This window comes from Chlorocebus sabaeus, chromosome 27, assembly GCF_047675955.1.
Source record: "Chlorocebus sabaeus isolate Y175 chromosome 27, mChlSab1.0.hap1, whole genome shotgun sequence".
NCBI classification, from domain to species: Eukaryota; Metazoa; Chordata; class Mammalia; order Primates; family Cercopithecidae; genus Chlorocebus; species Chlorocebus sabaeus.
In genome coordinates, this window is record NC_132930.1 from 49,642,829 (window position 1) to 49,663,362 (window position 20,534).

The following is a 20,534-nucleotide window of genomic DNA, read 5'->3' on the forward strand; positions in this document are numbered from 1 at the left end:
AAGGAAGTTCTTAACCACATTTCTTCCTGCTAGCTACAGGGGCAGTGCTGGTGCGGTCCTGTGGGTGTTTTTTCTCTCCCAAAACCCTCCCTCTCTATCTGCCTCTGACTCCCTCCTCTCTCAGAGGTTTGTTTTCCTTTTAAATATCAGACAGTAAACAAAGAATGAGGGGGCTCCAGTAGGAGAGAACACAATGTCTTCAGGTCTCTTCACAGCCTTGACCTCCAAAGATTAGATGTAGAGGGAGTAGATTAAAGGCAAACTTCTTGTTTTCCTATTTATCTTTGGTCCTAATTGTCAGACTGAAACTGTGTGTTTTTCTCCCGTGGTGGGGGGCACTGTGTGAGTTTAAGCACCAATCACATGCATCCACATCTTCCTGCACTTCTGTTCCCAGAAGGAAGGCGGTGAGTGTGAGTTGTCCAGATTCTTGACATTTTGAACAAAGAATTGAACAAAATGCAGAAAGTAACAAAGGAACAAAACACAGGAGGAAGCAGCAAAAGTAGAAATTTATTAAAGCAAGAAAGCACTCACAGGGTGGGTGTTGGCTTGAGCAAATGGCTCAAGGACCTGGTTACAAAGTTTTCTGGGTTTTAAGTACAGTTTTTGGGGTCCCTATTGGCTACCCCTTATGTGGATGAAGATTTGGTCTGTGGCTAATTAAAAACTGAGAGGAATTGACATTCTATGCAGATGAAGGGATGGCCTGTGCTTAGCCCGTGGCCACTCCAAGGCACTCTCCCTTTACATCTGAGGAGTGGTGGAATGGGGAGTGTTGTAGGCAGAGTAGCCTTTGATCCTTTGCCACTCCAGTGTGGGGGGACGGGTTCTTTCTCTTTTGGTTTAGCTGTTGGAAGTTGGCCTTAACTGATCTTAGGTTCTCTACCCCCAAACCTTGGTATGTGTGGGTAGTTTGACACTCGTCTGCTTGGGCAGATGCTCGTATGCTTCCACAGAATGGATATCGTGATGGTGGAAGGTTAGTTGATGCTATAAGTGAAAATTACTGAATCATGAGTTACTTTAAAGAAGGAGAGTTGAAGGATCTCCTTCTGCATGTTGGCTGGGGCTTGAGGTATATTCATTCAATGTCTTTGATTCATATGGCTAAGGAACCTTGTAGTATTTCCATGTCTCAAACCTCAATCCCCAGTGCTGCCTCTGAAGGAGATCAAGATGACTGGGCATAATTCGTGATTGTAGGCATGTAACCAGGATCCCTAACCCACAAGTTGAAGAGACTGATGGTCTTTTCTTTTCTTTTCACAAATAAAGTTTTACAGGTGAATTATACCATCTACCAAAGGCAGATATCTTGCACTTGTCTCACAGTTGTCTGTGCTGCTGGTCTGTGCTCTTCGCAGGAATGGAGACCAGTGCCATGGAATCAGAGAGAATAGATTACCTCGGATACCACAAGTGCTTTCCCAAGAATTTACAGAGTTGTTCAAAGTTATGATTCATCCAGATTCAGGGAGAAGACCTTCAGCAATGGCAGTCATAAAGCATTCACTGCTGCTGTCCACTTCTAGGAAGAGTAGAGAACCACTATGTATAGGATTGAATGTTGAAACGTTCAAAAATACACTTTTACAAAAATAACTCATGAGAGCATAGATGGTAAAAGCTGCAGCTGAGGAAGGAGCACTCTTCACTGACCAGAGGCCACGAGGTCCACCACGCAGAGGAACAGAACATCTTATTAGAAAGAAAACAAAGTGCTCTGTCAGCCTTCCAGTATACTAAACTACTCATTTCCCACCTACTCATCCCGCAAAAAACACTATGAGAAAAGCAAGCTAGGTCGAAATCACTGCTAGAATCCAATTTGCAATTACTCTTTCTATTGGTGTCAGTGGTTTTACTGATTAGGACATTTATTTGTGAATTACAGTTGAAAACCGTATTTTGACCATAACTTTTTCAGGCTTTTCTATAGTCTTACCAGTCTGTCTTCTGTAAAATGTCAGTCACTGGTGGATATTAACGCAGCCTTTCCAAAATTAACCGCTGTGGTGGTGTGTTGCTCTCAGTATGCTGTCGCACTGTAATGAAGGTATCTTTTCCCTTGGTGACCTGAAGAAAGGACTCAAGGGAATGATGACAAACATATTCTCTCAATAAGGCAAATGCTAAAACCACTCATTCCTACTCAGCCTTCAATGTATCTGTGTATGAAATTTCTCTCTCTTTCTCTCTCTATACACACACAAACACACACTCATATATATATTATATATATATATATATAAGTGAATTATACTTGTATATCCAACTGGGAGCAGTTTGTAGGCATTGCATGAGACATGGGATAATTCTAAAGCCTTATGAATTTGCTATTTCAGTTTTGTCTTTGCTGTAAACTTGTAGCATTAAACAATCACTGTTGTTAATAGGCTTCTTTTTGAAACAAATATGTAAAGTGTACAGCTGGTCCTGATGAAAAGCAGCTATTGGCCTTTTTTTTTTTTTCTTTGAACTTTAAAGCTTTGGAATTTTGTATTAATCCAGTACAATAATTACTGAGTTTTCTAATTTTGTTCTGGTGATATACTTCCCTGACTTGTAGAAAAATACCTCTTCCCTCCTTCCCAGTTTTGTATTTGATCGTATTGTTAGTCTGTTGTTCAATGTTTTGCCTGGTTTCTCTCATGTGTATGTGTTTATAAACTCATCTTGGTGATCCTCTACACAGCTGTTTGTAATGCCAGAATTATTTCTGACATTCCAAGTTTCTTACAAAATAGATTTTTTTGTCTGTGATTAGCCATTTGACTACTAATACTGGCTAATGTATTTTGCAAAAAAAAAAAAAAAAAAAAAGAATTTGTCCATTTTTTTCTCACTGATTTTGACATAAAATGTTTGCATTTGTCTTTGACTTGTGTTTTATTAATATTGACTGGCATATTAAAAGTCACCATGAGCTCAACTTAATTGTCTAGAAAAAAAATGAAAAAGGGTCTGTGGGTTGGACTACCAGGCAGAAGGCCTGGTGTGAGCACAGGTGTGGGGTTAGGGAACAAGCACAGCCATGCTGAGGAGGAGAGAGAAAGTGATGACCAAAAACAGGAAAATCCAAAAACCCAGAAAGTCAAGCAGCCAAATGAAAGTCTTTTTTCCTGCATCAGACATTTAACCTCATAAACACTGCAAGTGAACATTGTCTTTTAGAGATAGTGATAGTTCTTATTTTCTTGTAATCCTGTAAAGGAAATGGATTTTTTACATTAGACTGTCCCCAGGAAATTTTTTCACCAGCCTGTCCCCAGGAATTAATTACAATGAAAATTTATCCCAAATTAGAATATTATTTTTAGTAAGGCATCCTTCTGGATTAGGCTGCTAGGAAATTGAGTTAGTTACTGTCAGTCATTCACACCCTGCACAGACATTAATTTACCAGAGCCTTGGTGTGGAATGGGAGGAGCTCATTATGAGCAGGACTGGATGGTGGCCAGAGTGTGAAGGGGACAGAAAAACACAGAGAGGCTAAACCTGGGGACAGCTCCAAACCTAGAAGGCACTGTTATTATGCTCATTTTACAGAGGAGGAAACTGAAGCACAGCCAGGTCAAGACCACACTGCCCAGAGTCGAGGAGCCAGGATCTAAACCCAGTCAGCTTGCCTTGTCATCAGAGCTCACATATATAAGCTTGTTCTGTAGTTATGCAGGATTGCACTGTGGTTAAGCACACAGACTCTGGGTTCACATTCCAGCTGCTCTGCTATTTCCAGCTGTGTGACCATGGGGAAGTTACTTGCCTGTGATCAGTGTCCTCTGTAAAGTCAAGATAATAGTACCTGCCTCATGGAGTCCCTTAAGTGAGTTAATGGTATAACATGTTATGGTGACATGCACACAGTCACCATCAGTAAATATAGCCTATTATGCCTGAACCCCAGATGGGCACATATCCTTGAAAAGTCTAAAGTTCAGAACTCTGAAATCTAGCCTGTGAGATCCTGGAATCCTCCAGCAGCATTCTAACATCTCTTGGCTACAGAATTGTATGCTGCTTCCTAGGGCTGGAAGGTGTATTTGTATTAATATAGTGTAATAATACGGCCATGTGTCCACCTAGTTCATCCCTATAGTAGGCAATTAAGGTGATGTCAAAGCCTTGCCTGGGTCCAGCCCTGGTAACCTTCCCTTCTCTCTTTCCTGCATACTCTCTCACTCATATTCATACATACCCTACAGGACTGGTTAGCCTGCAGAAAAGAGAGGAGGGTGAGGAGAGAAGGTGAGTGGGTGGGTGGGTGCACTTGTCCACTCAATTGTGCTGCCTCTTGCTGTGCTGAACTTGTGGGTCCAGGGACTGTGTCTGGACCTGAAGGGGTCTTACTCTCCCTTTAATTTTAAGCCTCAATTTGCTTATCCCGGAGCTTTGTCCCCCACCTGTGAGCCTGTCTCGGTGTGTATCCTGGATGACATGCATCCCCTCGGCCACGACTGAATAGACTAGGGCCTGATCAAGAAGCCATAGCAGATGAGAAGAGCTTCAAAATGCACTTTATCATGCTGGGGTTTTTTTCTGCTGGCTGTCTGCGCCTTTCTTATGAACTATGATTGGCTCCAGATCTATGGCACCTTCTGAAGCTGTCATGGTGACTGAGGGCATCATTTGAAGCATGTCACTGCTATCCCAAGGTAGGTTGTGCTGGGGCTGGGTGGAGTTATGAGGTCTGGAGACTATGCCTCTATTTCATGCATGGACTCTCCATCCGTCAATCATCACCTCATTCTTTGACTTCCTGTTTACTTCTTTCTGCTTCCCCTGAGGATCCACACATCCATCCGTCTTTCTATATCTATCTTTTCATCTACTCACCCATTCATCTATTTATCCATCAGTTAGCAAAGGGTTGGTTAGAAGCCCCCAGGATCTGGATCCATGAACCAGACACAACGGAGGTAACACAAAGAAACACAACATATTATCCATGTGTTTAAACCAAAAGTCAAGGAGTGCTATCCACCTTACAGTCACTCCTGCATTCAGAGTAGAGTTCTGCCCTTATCCTTAGGTTTTTGATGCCTTCTGTAGTTCCATTTTACAGCAGAAAAGGCTGAGGCTGAGAAAGTGAGGTTCTGTAGCTGAGTGGCAGTTTGGATTGGCGATCAGATGTGCAAATGTAGGCATCATTCTCTTTGAGTTCTCCACCTCAGGGTCCCAGAGCTGCTTAGTTTTCTGGGTGGGTAAGGTCTAATGTTGATGGGATGCATTGAATAGTGCTCTATGTTTTGGAGTCTTAATGGATTCCTAGCCCTAGGAATGATTTAATGATGGGAAAAGCATTGGTTTGAGAATCTTGTGTTCTAGTTCCAGCTCTGCCTCAAACTTTGTGTATTATCTTTTTCTTTCCGAGCCTCAGCTTTTTCATCTGCAAAATGGGACTCAAGCCCCTATTCTGCACAGCCTCAGGGTATAAAGATCAGAGAGGAGATGGGATATAGGAACATTTTGTGAACTCTAGAGTGTTGTGAGTGAAAGCCTGCCAGGGACTGACAACCCTGAGGAAAGGACATGTCAGCTCTCAAATCAAGTTTCTTCCTCTTTCATTTTTAACTTCAGACACAAAAATATTTTTTTCTTGAAATACATGCTTAAGAAATTCCTGTTGGTCTCACTTCCATGGCACCTCATAAAATAAAACCCACTGGCTCAGAATTCCAGACAGCCACTGGCAACAGAGTAGCACCTGCTTGAGATGGGTGAGACTCCCTGACAGGAGAGGTGAGCCACACCATTTTTGCTCTTTGGATAATGCAGCCATTGCAGCCTGTGGGCTTTGAAGAGTCCTAATGATCCAAATGAGGAAGAAACCCCATAGCACAGCACAGCTGCTTTACCAACATGTGGCCAACTTCTTTAAATGGGACTCCAATTCATTCCGCTCACTGGGTGACTCCTCCCAGCAGGGGCCTCCAGGCACCCCCACCCATATTCTATGTCAGAATTCGGATTTTTGTCTGGGATGGAGTGCCCAGGGAGAGGGGCCAGGCTGCCATCTTTGTCTTTTGGGTGACTCAGTCATTTCAGCCAGCAGGCTTTGGAGAGTCCAAGCTGACCAGGGTAGAGGTGGTGCCTCACCATTGGCATTGCTGTTTTGTTGAGGCATGCGTTGACTTTTTCTTTAAATGGGACCCCAATTCATTCCTCCTTACTGGGAGTGTCCTCCCAACCAGAGATTCCTACCACCCCTGTTTATGTTCTAAGTCCATCAGAGTTCTAATTTCTTTGAGAAGGAATGCCCAGGAGGGCATGGTGGGCTATCACTTTTGCTGTTTGTGCATCTCAGCCAATGAAGCCTGTGGGACTTGGAGTGCCCAAACCAATCAGGGGATGAAGGAATCCCCAACACAGTGTTTCAGAATTTTCTCCTTAGCTAAAACTGGGTTCTTGTCACATGACCAGGAAAGATTAGGCTCACCAACACACTGATGGATAAGCAGCAGAATTTACTGGGTGAAAAGGAAAAAGGAAAAACAACTCTCAGCAAACCAAGAAGGAATCTTGAACATCAGGCAACCACACAGGAACTGAAGATGCCAGGCTCCTCCCTTCTGCAAAAGGTGTAAACGTTCCGTGGCTCCACCCCACTCTTCCAGCGTGCAGGTGGCTAACTAGTCCATTGCAGGCATACACATACAACGCCCTGGGCAGGTTCCCTCAACTGCCTCCTGCATCTATCATCTTCCACCCTAAAGAAGTACATCTAACTGCCGTTAGAATAAAGATAAGGATGAAGACCAATCTTAACTGCTTCCTGCTGACAGGGGGTACTGTTTTCAGAAAACAGCAGTCTGATCTCCCTCAGGGGCTTATCTAAGGGTTCCTGGCAAGAAAAGGTTATTGCTTGAGGCTCCAGTCTGTTTGCATGATGTTTTGGACTTTGATGGCCTGAAGCTGAAGAGACAAACCAGGTTATTAGAAAACATGTATTAAAACAAAGCAGTGGTGGGGGTAAGGACAGCTTAAAAATCCCAAAGCCTTTTACCAGTTTGCTCAGGGAGAGGGAGGCCAAAAGCCCAGCTGGCAAAACAACTTGCATGCTTTTGCCAGCATGTCAGTCTTCTGGCAAACCCTTTTGTGAGCGCAGTCCTAAGCCAACCAGTTTAAGGTTTTGAAAATTAACTTTTCCTAGTTTGGAGGATGCATCTGAAGTGAGTGTCCCATATTACAGAGACACAATTACCTGTCAGTGAAGAGGACAGAGGAGGAGAAAGGAAAAAAGGTATTTTTTTCTCAAGGGAGTCCCAGGGATTCAGAATGCAATCAAAATAGGTTCAGACTGAAGATGAATGGCTACTCATCTAGAAAGAGGGGAGCAGGCATCCCTGGTTCTCTTCTCTTCCTAGAAAATACTCAGAGTATGTGAGGGAGGAAAGGAAGAGCATCTTCATTACCTCTTCCATCCTTGTATCCCTAAGTCCTGGTGACTGCAACAGGGTGCTGCCCATGGGTGTCAATGTGGCTTTTACCCACATTAACAGGGAGGCCTAGGGGGTGGAATATCCGCTCTTAACCCCATACACCCTATATGCTCTGCTCTCAGGAGTTTGGAGTTCCCTAAACCTCATTTATGCCATGGGTACAAGAGATTACCTTTATCTATGAAACTGGAAGTTTGTCTTAATCAGCAGGAATTAGTCGTGCTCACCTACACTGTGCCTTCTAATCTCCATTATCATCTGCCTCCTAATCCCGCAGATCCAGTTTTCTTTCCTAGGGCGTTGACCCGAAAATTGGAATTGAGATTGGGACAAAAATGTGTCTCCGAGTGGTTGCATAGACTGTCATAAGCTAAATGCTAAGGTGAAACTGTGGAACAGAGTCCTCCTTTAACAAGGGAGAGAAAAGGATGTCTTATGACATACCCAGATAACTAGTGGCTATAGTTATGCTTGCTAAGATTTAGGTGGGCACCCTATTTATTCCTACCATCTGACAGGATTTGCATAATAATTGTCCAGAACTAGAATATCAATCCAGGTTTTTACATTACCCATCCCTTTTGTTCCTTCTGAGCTGTAGCCAGAGATTGATGGTTGGTTTATAGGAATAAGCAGGTTTAATCTAAAATGTAGGCAAAAACTTAAAGACAACCAATGAGTCTAGAATTCAATGATGATAAGTATTGAAACTGAATTTCTCTCTCTTGGGAGGCCAAGGTGGGCAGATCATGAGGTCAGGAGATCCAGACCATCCTGGCTAAAACTGTGAAGCCCCGTCTATGCTAAAAATACAAAAAATTGGCTGGGTGTGGTGGTGGGCACCTGTAGTCCCAGCTACTTGGGAGGCTAGGGCAGGAGAATGGCGTGAACCTGGGAGGTGAAGTGTGCAGTGAGCCAAGATCATGCCACTGCTCTCCAGCCTGGGTGAAAGAGTGAGACTCTGTCTCAAAAAAAAAAAAAAAAAGAATTTTTCTCTCATTTGTATTAAAAAACCATGGGCTGGGTGTGGTGGCTCACAACTGTAATCCCAGCACTTTGGGAGGCTGAGACAGGTGAATCATGAGGTCAGGAGCTTGAGACCAGCCTGACCAACATAGTGAAACACCATCTCTATTAAAAAAAAAAAAAGAAAAACTAGCTGGGCATGGTGATGTGTGCCTGTAATCCCAACTACTCGGGAGGCTGAGTCAGGAGAATCACTTGAACCTGGCAGGCAGAGGTTGTAGTGAGCCGAGATCGTGCCACTGCCATCCAGCCTGGGTGACAGAATGAGACTCCATCTAAAACAAAAAGTAAATAAACAAAAACCATGATAGGACAGTGTTGTTTGCAAAATAGTCTTCAGTCATATACTTGGCCTGATTATTTGCATAAAATACAGCAAGAATAATTATTTCTATATAGGCCTTTTAGATTGGCTTTGATGGAACTCTGTACCACAAAGAATCTCAGACAGGACTTTCCAAAGCTAAGCCCAACCATGGGTTTATATTCTCAAATACCTGTGACTTGGGTAAACTCCTCTCTTCTTGAGGTCCCAAGAGCATGTGGTTCCTGGGCCTGTTGGAAAGTGACATTCTTTACTCACTGCAGGTTAGGAACCTTGTATGGGGACTGTGTAACAAAGTATAAGGCCCGTTTTTCCAAGAGGCTTTTATCGTCTCTACAAGTCAAGCTTAACTCCTTAAAGGGAAATGTACCCTTCCAGTCAAAGCCTTGGTGAAACAACCAGTTTCTCCAGTTGTATCCTGTTGAAAAAGAAAAATGAATTCTTATTGCACTGATGCAAACAACTATATTGTCATAAGTTAAGAATACTCACAACTAGTTTTGAAGTTCTAGAGAAGCCAGGCAGAGAGAAAAAGATAAATGCGCCCAAATTTTCTTCATAGGAGTATACCTTACTCAATTATTAAAGGTTATAAATAGTTCAAAATAAGTTTCCTTGACTCCGAAAAACAAAATAAGAATTAGCAATGGTCCAAGCATAAGTAAATAATAATGATAATAATAATAATAATAATAATAATTTCAGTTTTCTATTAGTTCAGTTCATTTAGCTAACTCTTGTTCTGCTTGATACTTGTGAACTTTATTTCAATGTCATGATCTCCAAAGTTATTTGGAAACCTGCGTTTGAGAGCACCTGTAACAGTTCTGTAGCTTCTTATAAACCATCTCTTGAAAAGGATCTAAACAAGACAACGATCGTCTTTGAATAACAAAATGTCCAGGGTAGTTATAGTCAGAAACACAATTGACAAAGAAGTTTGATAATCTCTCTGGTTTACAATAACTTAACATAAAAACCTTAATTTTGATAGCATATACTCAAGACATTAGAATATTAGAAATCCCATACAATTTTGGAACATAGATTAGTATCATTTACCAAAATATAACCTAACGAAAACTGAACACCATTTTGGCAATCCCACGTAACTAAATATGTCAAATAATCTGGTTTATCTCTTTTAGATACTCCAGTGGTGCTCTGTAGCATTCAAAAGTCAGGCATGAGGAAAGACAATTTTGAAACTGAAGCTTGATTTTGGGAAGAAATGTTAGAGGTTTAAAACACTTGATGTTATGAAATAATTCCAGATTACCATGTTATTTATTTTGTCACAATTGTTTTAAAAAATTTACAAAAGTAAAGCCCTTTTATAACACTTCACAAATTTTTCTAAAGAGCAGATTAGTGCCTTAAGAGTACCTTGTTGTACTATTATTTAAATGCTTAATTTACCAAAAAAACATACAATACCCTTTGTAATTTAATGTTCATAGACAAAATTTCTTTGGCAAGATGAATTTTATGGAAACTTTTTATAACTCGTTTAAACTTTTAGCTTTGTCTTATCTAATTCAGAACAATCCTTTAACCCTAAACAAAAATGTGTATTTTGACGACTTCTGCTTTTTACCAATAATTGCTAAGTCTGTTTTTAGTTCTCAATGATTAAAGTCTTGTGAACTTCAATGTACCACAGCTTTTACCTTCCCTTCAAAAAATATCTGACCCAAGAACTCGTTTTTCTCTAGGTCAATTACAGCTTTATAAAAATAGACATTACATAGATATAGCACATATGTAACTACACAGATAGGCAAAAAAGAATCCAGTAGCTATAAGATGTTTTGTTTCCCAATCTCCTAATTAGATTATTGGCCTCTCATGCATGTATTAAGAGTGGAAAAACAAAATGGAGAAAATGGAGAAAACTGAGAATTCAGCAAAACAAGGTCCAATAAAAAAAAAATGCCTTTAAATATACCTATAACTTGGGCCAGGCACGGTGGCTCATGCCTGTAATCCCAGCACTTTGGGAGGCTGAGGCAGGTGGAACACAAGGTCAAGAGATTGAGATCATCCTGGCCAACATGGTGAAACCCTATCTCTACTAAAAATACAAAAATTAGCTGGGTGTGGTGGTGTGCGTCTGTAGTACCAGCTACTCGGGAGGCTGAGGCTGGAGAATCACTTGGACCCAGGAAGCGGAAGTTGCAGTGAGCCGAGATCACACCCCTGCACTCCAGCTTGGCTACAGAGTGAGATCAGTCTCAAAAAAAAATAAAATAAACAAACAAAATTGTGTGTGTGTGTATGTATATGTGTGCATATATATATACATATATGTGTGTGTATATATATATATATGAAATTTGGATATGCACTTTTAATTAAGCTGAATGTCCTTTAAGAAAATTCTTTTAAATTCCCCATTACCTGCTTTAGCTGTGCCAAGCAGCCAATATTTCTGGCTTTCAGACTTTCCTAAAAGTAACTGTACAGGTGAAACCAACAAGCACCAATTAAGGTTATGATTTAACTGTGAGTTTCAAAGGGGTTAGCAGTTCTCACAAAATCTATTTTATTATTATTTTTCTGAGATAGAGTATTGCTCTGTTGCCCAGGCTAGAGTGCAGCAATCTTGGCTCACTGTAACCTGCCTCCTGAGTTCAAGCAATTCTCCTGTCTCAGCCTCTGAGTAACTGGGATTACGGGTGCCCACCACCACGCCCAGCTAATTTTTGTATTTTTAGTAGAGATGGGGTTTCACCATCTTGGCCAGGCTGGTTTCGAACTCCTGACCTCGTGATCCAGCTGCCTCTGCCTCCCAAAGTGCTGGAATTACAGACGTGAACCATCGCGCCTGGCCACAAAATCTAAAACCTTTAAAGGCAACCCAGAAAAAGGAAGGTTTAAGATAAAACTCAAGAGTTGTTCATGAAGAGAAGATAATCACCAAATGGCAAAAGTCACACAGATACCAACTCACAAGTACTCATTCCTTTACCCAGGACTGAACCCAGACTGCAGAGGCTAAAGCAAAATATTGCCATGTGGTTACAGGTCATGCTCCCAAGGACATAAAATAAAATGGAGGCCTGCAGCAAAGATCCCTACTGACCAAACAGGAAGACATGCAAAGGGCACCAGATTGTATACAGCTTAAGACCAACTTCACAATTTTTTTTTTAATAATTAAAACTTTACAGAGAATATACACAGTGATACTTGGTGTACTGGCCTAGTAACATATTCTCTAAAAGGTGCGGGGGGGGAAACCCTCTCACTTAAAAGTTAACTGCTAATGGTGTGGAGAAAATGAATAAAAAAGGTTAAGGGTAGGACAGGGAAGCTTCTTATGCAAATGGATTATTTTCTCCAGGGCTCGAACAGAGCTGGAGTCCTTGGTCAGAGGAGGGGGAGAAATTGCGGATAAGTGGCAAAGAACTCACTGCCCAAGCCATGCACTCTGGCTCCAACCCAGAGGGTGCAGGGGAGTGACCATTCACTGGTCCATCTCATGTGCACCTGCGACTGTTGGGGTGGGTTGGTGTGCTGTTTCCTCTATTCTCAGAAGTACAAGGATGAAAAGGCTTAGAAGCAAAAGGGGAAAAGATTCTGGGTTTGCATCTTGCCCTTCCTCAAGGCCCATGTCTGGGCACCACCATATTTTAGAATTTTCTCCTTAGCTCAGCTAAAACTGAGTTCTTATCATACTAAGGAAAGATTAGGCTCCCAGTCACCCTAAAGGGTGAGGAGCAGAATTTATTGGGTAAAAAGGAAAAGAAAACAAACAAACAGTCAAACAAACAAACAAAAAAACCAACCTCTCAGCAAAGAGCAAAGTGAGAGGGAATCTTGAACACCAGGCCACCACATAGGAACTAAAGAGGCCAGGTTCCTCTCCCCCTGCACAAAGCGTGAACTTTCCATTGGCTCCATCCCATTCTCCCAGTGCACTGGTGGGTCTCCAGTTTATTGTGGGCTTGTGCAGACAAGACCTGGGCAGGTTCCCTCATCCGCCTCCTGCATCTATCAACAGCACAGATGCTCTACCAAAACACAGCCAGACTTTTTCTTCCAAACCATGGCCTCCAGCCACCTCCTACAGATGCATTCAGGCAGGGAACAGGTCAGTATCCTCCTAGGATGGAGATCCCAGAGGAAGGGGCAGGCTGCTATCTTTGCTGGTTTTCAGCCTTCCCTGATGATAATTCCAGGTACTGGAAAATCCAAGGTGACTAGGGCCTGGAGTGGAGCCCCAGCAAACCACAGTCACCCTACAAAATAGTGGCCAGATTGTAAAACAAAAAACAAAAAACAACAAAAAACCCCACAACAACCCCATCCAAAGGTCAGCAAAAGATTGAAGGTAGATAGGTCCTGGATTGAATTCCCCAAAGTTGGGCTTTTTGTCCACACAGCCAGCCAGAATTCTGTCTCACGAGAGCTTGTGATTTTCACTGAACCTGGCCAAGAATTTTTCTTATGTATGTACCCCTTGGCTCCTTTCTAGAGAATTTCTCTTCTTGGCCAGGATCCCAGTTCAGAATGCTAATAAATGATTTCTGTCCCAACTTCATATAACAATTGATCAATCTGCCCAGGCTACTTTAAACAAGCAACCATGACTAGAAAACATTTTTATTTTTATTATTTGGACCTGGATTATAGTAACAAAGTAAAATATTGTTAGAGATCTGATGATATGGTCTGGCTCTGTGTCCCCAGCCAAATCTCATTTTCAATTTTAATTCAAATTGTAATCCCCACATTTTCAGGGAGAGATATCATAGGTGATTAGATCATGTGGGTAATTCCCTTATGCTGTTCTCATGATAGTGAGTTCCCACGAGATCTGATGGTTTTGTAAGAAGCTTTTCTTTCCTTTGCACAACACTTCTCTCTCCTGCCACCATGTAAAGTAGGATGTGTGTGGTTCCCTTTCCACCATGACTGTAAGATTCCTGAGGTCTTAGCAGCTATGCAAAACGCTAAGTCAATGCAACCTCTTTTCTTCCAAATTAGTCTCAAGTATTTCTTCACAGCAGCATGAAAATAAACTTATCAGTAAATTGGTACTGACGCAGTGGGGCACTGCTATAAGGATACCCAAAAATGTGGAAGTGACTTTGGAACTGAGTAACAGGCAGAGGCTGGAATTTTGGAGGACTTATAAGAAGGAAAGATGTAGCAAAGTTTGGACTTCCTAGAGACTTGTTGAATCACTTTGACCAAAAAGCTGGTAGTGATGGACAATGAAGTCCAGGCTGAGGTGGTCTCAGGTGGAGGTGAGGAACTTGTTGAGAACTGGAAAAAAGGTGACCCATGCTATGCTTTAGCAAAGAGACTGGTGGCATTTTGCTCCTGTCCTAGAGATCTGTGGAAGGTTGAACTTGAGAGATAATTTATGGTATATGGCAAAAGAAATTAAGCAGCAAAACATCCAAAAGTTGACAGAGCATAAAAGTTTAGACAATTCACAGCTTAATGATGTGGTAGAAAAGACCCATTTTCTCAGAAGAAAGTGAAGCTGGCTGTAGAAGGAAGGAGCAAATGTTCATCACCAAGACAATGGGGAAAATGCCTTCAGGGCATGTTAGAGACCTTTGTGGCATCCCCTCCTATCACAGGCCTGGAGGCCGAGAAGACAAAAAAAAATTTCATTGGCTGGGCCCAGGAAACCTTGCTGTGTGGTCTCAGGACTTGGTTCCCTGGATTCCAGTCACTCCAGCCAAGGCTAAAAGGGGCCAAGGTACAGCTTGAGCCATTGTTTCAAAGATGTAAGCTCCAAGCCTTGGCATCTTCCTCATGGTGTTGGTCCTGTAGGCACACAGAATTGAAGTTTAGAACCCTCAGTTTAGATTTCAGAGAATGTGTGGAAATGCCTGGATGTTCAGGCAGAAGTTTGCTGCAGGGGCTGAACCCTCATGGAGAATCTCTGCTAGGGCAGTGCAGAAAAAAATGTCGAGTTGAGGCCTACACACAGAGTCCCCACTGGGGCACTGCCTACTGAAGCTGTTTGAGCAGAGGGCAAAGTCCTCCAGACCCAAAAATGGTAGATCCACCCTCAGCTTGCATTGTGGGCCTGAAAGTCACAGACACCCAACACCAGACTGTGAAGCAGCAGGGAGGGAGACTACCCTGCAAAGCCACAGAGGTGAAGCTGCCCAAGGCTGTGAAAGCTCGCCTCTTGCATCAGTGTGAATTAAATGTGAGACATGGAGTCAAACAAGATCACTTTAAGGTTTAATGACTGCCCTACTGAATTTTGGACTTGGGTGGGGCCTGCGGCCCCTTTATTTTGGCCAATTTCTCCATTTGAAATGGGTATATTTACCCAATGCCTGTACCCCCATTATATCTTGGAAGTAGCTAACTTGCTTTTTTGATTTCACAGGCTCATAGAAGGGACTTGTCTTGTCTCAGATGAGACTATGGACTTTTTGGGTTAATGCTGAAATAAGACTTTGGGGATATGTTGGGAAGGCATAATTGGGTTTTGGAATGTGAGAAATATGTGATTTGGGAGTGACCAAAGGTGGAATAATAAGGTCTGGCTTTGTGTATCTACCCAAATTTGATCTTGAATTGTAATCTGAACTGTAATCCCTACATTTGGGGAGGAAACTCATAGGTGCTTATTAGATTGTGGGCGTGGTTCCCCTACGCTGTTCTGGCATGATCTTGGCTCACTGCAACCTCCGCCTCCCGGATCCAAGGGATTTTCCTGCCTCAGCCTCCTGAGTAGCTGGGATTACAGTGCCAGCCACCATACCTGGCTAATTTTTGTATTTTTAGTTGAGATGGGGTTTCACCATGTTGGCCAAGCTGGTCTCAAACTCCTGACCTTGTGACCCGCCCAACTCAGCCTCTGAAAATGTTGGGATTACAGGCGTGAGACACCACACCCAGCCATCTCTTTCCTTTATAAGTTACCCATTCTCAGGTATTTCTTCGTAGCAGTGTAAATACAAATGAATATATCTGGGTTTAGTTTCAGCTGACAAAACAAAGTGAGGTAACTTAGGGAAAGAATAAAATACCATAAAAATAGAAAATGTTCAGGAGTTATTTGCAGTCTGATATCTCTGTTTCAGGAGGACCTGTTGGTTTGGGCCTTGCACAACAAAATGGTGATTACACAGCCCAGATGCTTTCTTAGTTCTAATTTCTAGCACTTTTAAAATTGCATTTTCCTCTTTTTTGCTTCCTTTATCCTCTCTTCTCATTTTACATTATTTCCTTTGTTTTTTATGTCTCTTTCTTTTGTTCTCTTTCCATTTTATATGGACATGAAAATATAGGCAAGGATAAAACATACATGGTGTCTTGTTCTGATTAAATGACACAATGCCAAAAAATTATAAAATAAAAACACAATTCAGTAAAACAAATTAACCTACAAATCTACCACGGAGAATTTATCTTCCCTAACTTCCAACATTCTGGGTCTTTGGGTGTGAGATTGGGCCAAAAGTAGACAAATGTCTTCAACTTGTGAAAGGAATTTTTATTGTCCTACCAACTTGACAATGATATATCTAAGAAGATAAACCAGTTGAAGGTAGGCTAACCAGTGGATACGAGTTGTGCAGGAGACCAGAAAAAGGCCAAGGAAACACTTTGAACTCTTTCTCTTGCATCTCAGCACTATCTCTGATGCCAATCCACATACTCACAAACACACCACAGACACAAATGCATGTTTCTCCGTCAGGAGATGTAATATTGTTACGCTGTCAATACTTCTGAGTATTGCACAAATTCAATGTCATCCTTATTAAAATTCCAATGTTACTTATTTGGCAGAGATATTTTATATAATTCTAAAATTCATGTGTAGTCTCAAGGGAACATGAATAGCCAACAGCTTTAGAAAAGAACAAAGAAGTACCACATCTCATGATGTCAAAACAGATTCCAAAGCTACAAAAATAAAACCAATGTGGTAATGGCATAAAGAAACAAACAAACAAACACATGACAGAATAAAGAACCCAGAAATAAGCCTGTGCAAATATTATCAAATAATCTTCTACTAGGTTACTATGACCAAATAGTGAAGAAAAGGTCAGACTCGCCAACCAATGGTGTGAGAAAACTCAACGTCTAAATGAATGAAAAAAAAAAAAGAAAGATAATGAACTTGGACCTTTCTCTTCAATGCAAACAAAACATTTTACATACACTAAACATAAAGCTTAAAAAGACATAACTCTTGAACACTTAGAAGAAAATATAGGGAAAAGCTTAGTAACATTGGTTTTGGATGGCTTTTGGAGTATCACATTAAAAGCAGAAGCAGTAAGATAATTAGAAAAGGTACTATATCAAACTTTCAAAACCTTCTGCACATCCACACATCAAGGGAAACACTAAGTGGAGTACAAATGCCATTCACCATTTGACTTCTGAAACATAACCACCACCAAGGGTGAATAACTTTTTTTAAGTGGACCAGTGTCTTCAAAGACATTTCCTAAAAGAAGTTATGTAAATGACCAAGAGGAATTTGAAAAGACAACCAAAATCACTTATGAGAAGAATGCAAAGTAAAATCTTGAAGTCTCATCCATTAGCATGGCCACTATTCAACAAATAAAAAGTAATCAATGTTGTCAAGTATGTAGGATTTGGAACCTCTATGCACTGCTGGTGGAAAAGAATAATGCAGCCCTCAATAAAAGTAGGATGCAGGTTTTCCAAAATATTAAAAACGAACTGTGGCTCATGCCTGTAATTTCAACACTTTAGGAGGCTGAAGTGGCAGAATTACTTAGGCTCAGAATTTTGAGTTCAGCCTGGGCAACACAGTGAGACCCTATCTCTCGAAAAAATACAAAAATTAGCCAGGTATGCTGGCATGTGCCTGTAGTCCCAGCAACTTGGGTGACTGAGGTGGAAGGATCATTTGAGCCTGGGATGTCAAGGCTGCAGTGAGCCATTATTGCACCACTGCACTCTAGCCTGGGTGACAAAGTGAAACCCAATCTCAAAAAAAAAAAAAAAAAAAAAAAAAGAAAGAAAAAGAAGAGAAAGAAAAGAGAAATTATACCATCCAGGTATACTTCTGGAAATCTATGTATGCAAAGCAGGACCTGGAATAGATATTTGCATACACATTTTTAAGAGCATTTTCCAACCCTCCCCCTACAAGAAGGTGATAGCTACTTAAGTTTCTTGATAAATGATAACATATGGCATAAGTAGGCAATGGAATACGGCTGTACCTTCAAACAGCAAATTATGCACATGCTACAATAAGCATAAAACTTTAAGACATCATATTCAGTGAAATATACCACAAACATAGTGACAAAGAGTGTACAATCCCATTTATATGAGCTATCTTAAGTAAAATGATGTTTAGAAGACATTCAGAATTATAAAGTACTCCTGTACAGATGGAATAAAAAGATGTGAATGCTTGGAGCAAAGTCATCTGCTACCTGGAGAACAGAACTTCCAGGCACCAGAGGACTGCAAGCACAGATGACAACAGTGACAGCAGCAAGGGCCCTGATCAGAGTAGTGGTGGTCTGAGTACATTTGGCATGCCCCAGTGTGCCAGAGGCTGGGGCCCACACTGGGGACTGGAGTTGCCCTCCATAATTCCAGAACCAGGTCCTGGTGTTTCACTTCATGTTCCACCAATGCCCCTGTGGACAGTAAATGACTTATCTCAATTAAGCGATCTAAACACTGCATTGATAAGCTATAAATAACCTCAAACACTTCAGTTAAAAACAATTTACCACATTAAAAAATTTCAAACTTCTAATCAGAACGTAGAAAGTCTATGAAATTACATGGCAAAAAGAGAACAGTGAGAAGACTGTAGCCATAACACAAAGAAGAAGGGCTGTGAGGCATACATAGCTGGGAATAAACACAGCTATCCCAAAACTGAAGATAATTAGAAAATAAAATCAGAGATACTCTTTAAATTCAGAATGAGTCAGTTTTGCAGCCTGGGAACAGATGTTCTCTCCAAATGCAGACTGCCATTTCTTCACTATATACATTTTCATTCTCTCACTTGGAGCTACAAACTCACTCCAGAAAGATTATTTATGGCTAATTATGGAGCATTTATTACACACCCAGTACTTTCTTATGTTTACTATATTCATCAAAACATCCCATGAATTATAAAGTTTTCCCAGTACTTACCTGAACAAATTGGCACAATAAACTCATTTATGTCAATTATAAATAGTGAAAGGAATAATTAAACAGCTCATATAGGGTTATCCAATTAAAGCAATAAAATGAAATGTTCTAACTAAAATATAACTTAATACATAAATTGTGAACTTGCATCTAAAAATTTTGTGTGCACTACTAAATTTTATAAAACTGTAATTTCTGACCAGCTCACATAATACTTCATAAAAATTTAAAAAATGTAAGAAAGAAGTCAATTATAGCTTCTAGCATGAGTAACAGACAAATAACAGAATTTGCATGGGGACAGTCTCAACAATGGTCCATTAAATTTTACAGTAATACAATATAGATCTGGTTTCAGAATGTTTTAGGTTTCTAGATTCCTAGTAAATTATCCACCTTATTAAAATAATCTTTGTTCCAATATTGCAATTTTCTTTGGAAAATAGATACAAACTCTCACACAAACACACTGCTGGTCCCATAATTTTCTTACACCTACATTTTATCTTTAGAGCAATATATTTACATATTTAACTCCATGTCAATCAAAACCAAAGTCTGTGTTTATTTGCAGAAAGAGATGCTGCATGTTTAAAGATAAATATGGGCCGGGCGCGGTGGCTCAAGCCTGTAATCCCAGCACTTTGGGAGGCCGAGACGGGCGGATCACGAGGTCAGGAGATCGAGACCATCCTGGCTAACACGGTGAAACCCCGTCTCTACTAAAAAATACAAAAAACTAGCCGGGCGAGGTGGCGGGCGCCTGTAATCCCAGCTACTCGGGAGGCTGAGGTAGGAGAATGGCGTAAACCCGGGAGGCGGAGCTTGCAGTAAGCTGAGATCCGGTCACTGCACTCCAGCCTGGGCGACAGAGCGAGACTCTGTATCAAAAAAAAAAAAAAAAAAAAAAAAAAAGAGAAATATGGAACTTTTAAAAAATCATTAATGACTTATAAATGTGTGAATTATAATTATACTTATATAGTTATTATAATCATAAAACAACCTGTAGTAAAAAAAAAAATTGTACATTTAAAAATAATTAAAGTGGCCGGGTGCGATGGCTCACGCCTGTAATCCCAGCACTTTGGGAGGCCAAGGTGGGCAGATCATGAGGTCAGGAGTTCGAGAATATCCTGGCCAGCATTGTGAAACCTCATCTCTACTAAAAATACAAAAATTAGCTAGGCATGGTGGCACGTGCCTGTAGTCACAGCTACTCATGAGGCTGAGGCAGGAGAATTGTTTGAACCTGGCAGATGGAGGTTGCAGTGAGCCAAGATTGCACCATTGCACTCCAGCCTGGGTGACAGAGCAAGACTCTGTCATAAAATAAAATAAAATAAATATAAAATAAAATAAAATAAATAAAAAAATAAAAAAAAATAAAAAAATAAAATAAAAAAATAAAATAAAATAAAATAATAAAATAAAATAAAATAAATAAAGTGTAGGCCGGGCGCGGTGGCTCAAGCCTGTAATCCCAGCACTTTGGGAGGCCGAGACGGGCGGATCACGAGGTCAGGAGATCGAGACCATCCTGGCTAACACGGTGAAACCCCGTCTCTACTAAAAAATACAAAAAAAACTAGCCGGGT

At 41.0% G+C, this 20,534-nt stretch overlaps 1 long non-coding RNA gene across 1 annotated transcript; it reads right to left on the minus strand.

Annotated features, from left to right (window-relative positions):
• Window positions 1-493: 493 nt before the first annotated feature.
• On the minus strand, window positions 494-20,505 carry LOC140710581 (uncharacterized). The gene is made up of 2 exons (XR_012091659.1): window positions 1,949-20,505; window positions 494-1,531 (listed from the first exon to the last, which is right to left on the minus strand). It is a non-coding gene; the product is annotated as an uncharacterized lncRNA (long non-coding RNA).
• Window positions 20,506-20,534: the final 29 nt, after the last annotated feature.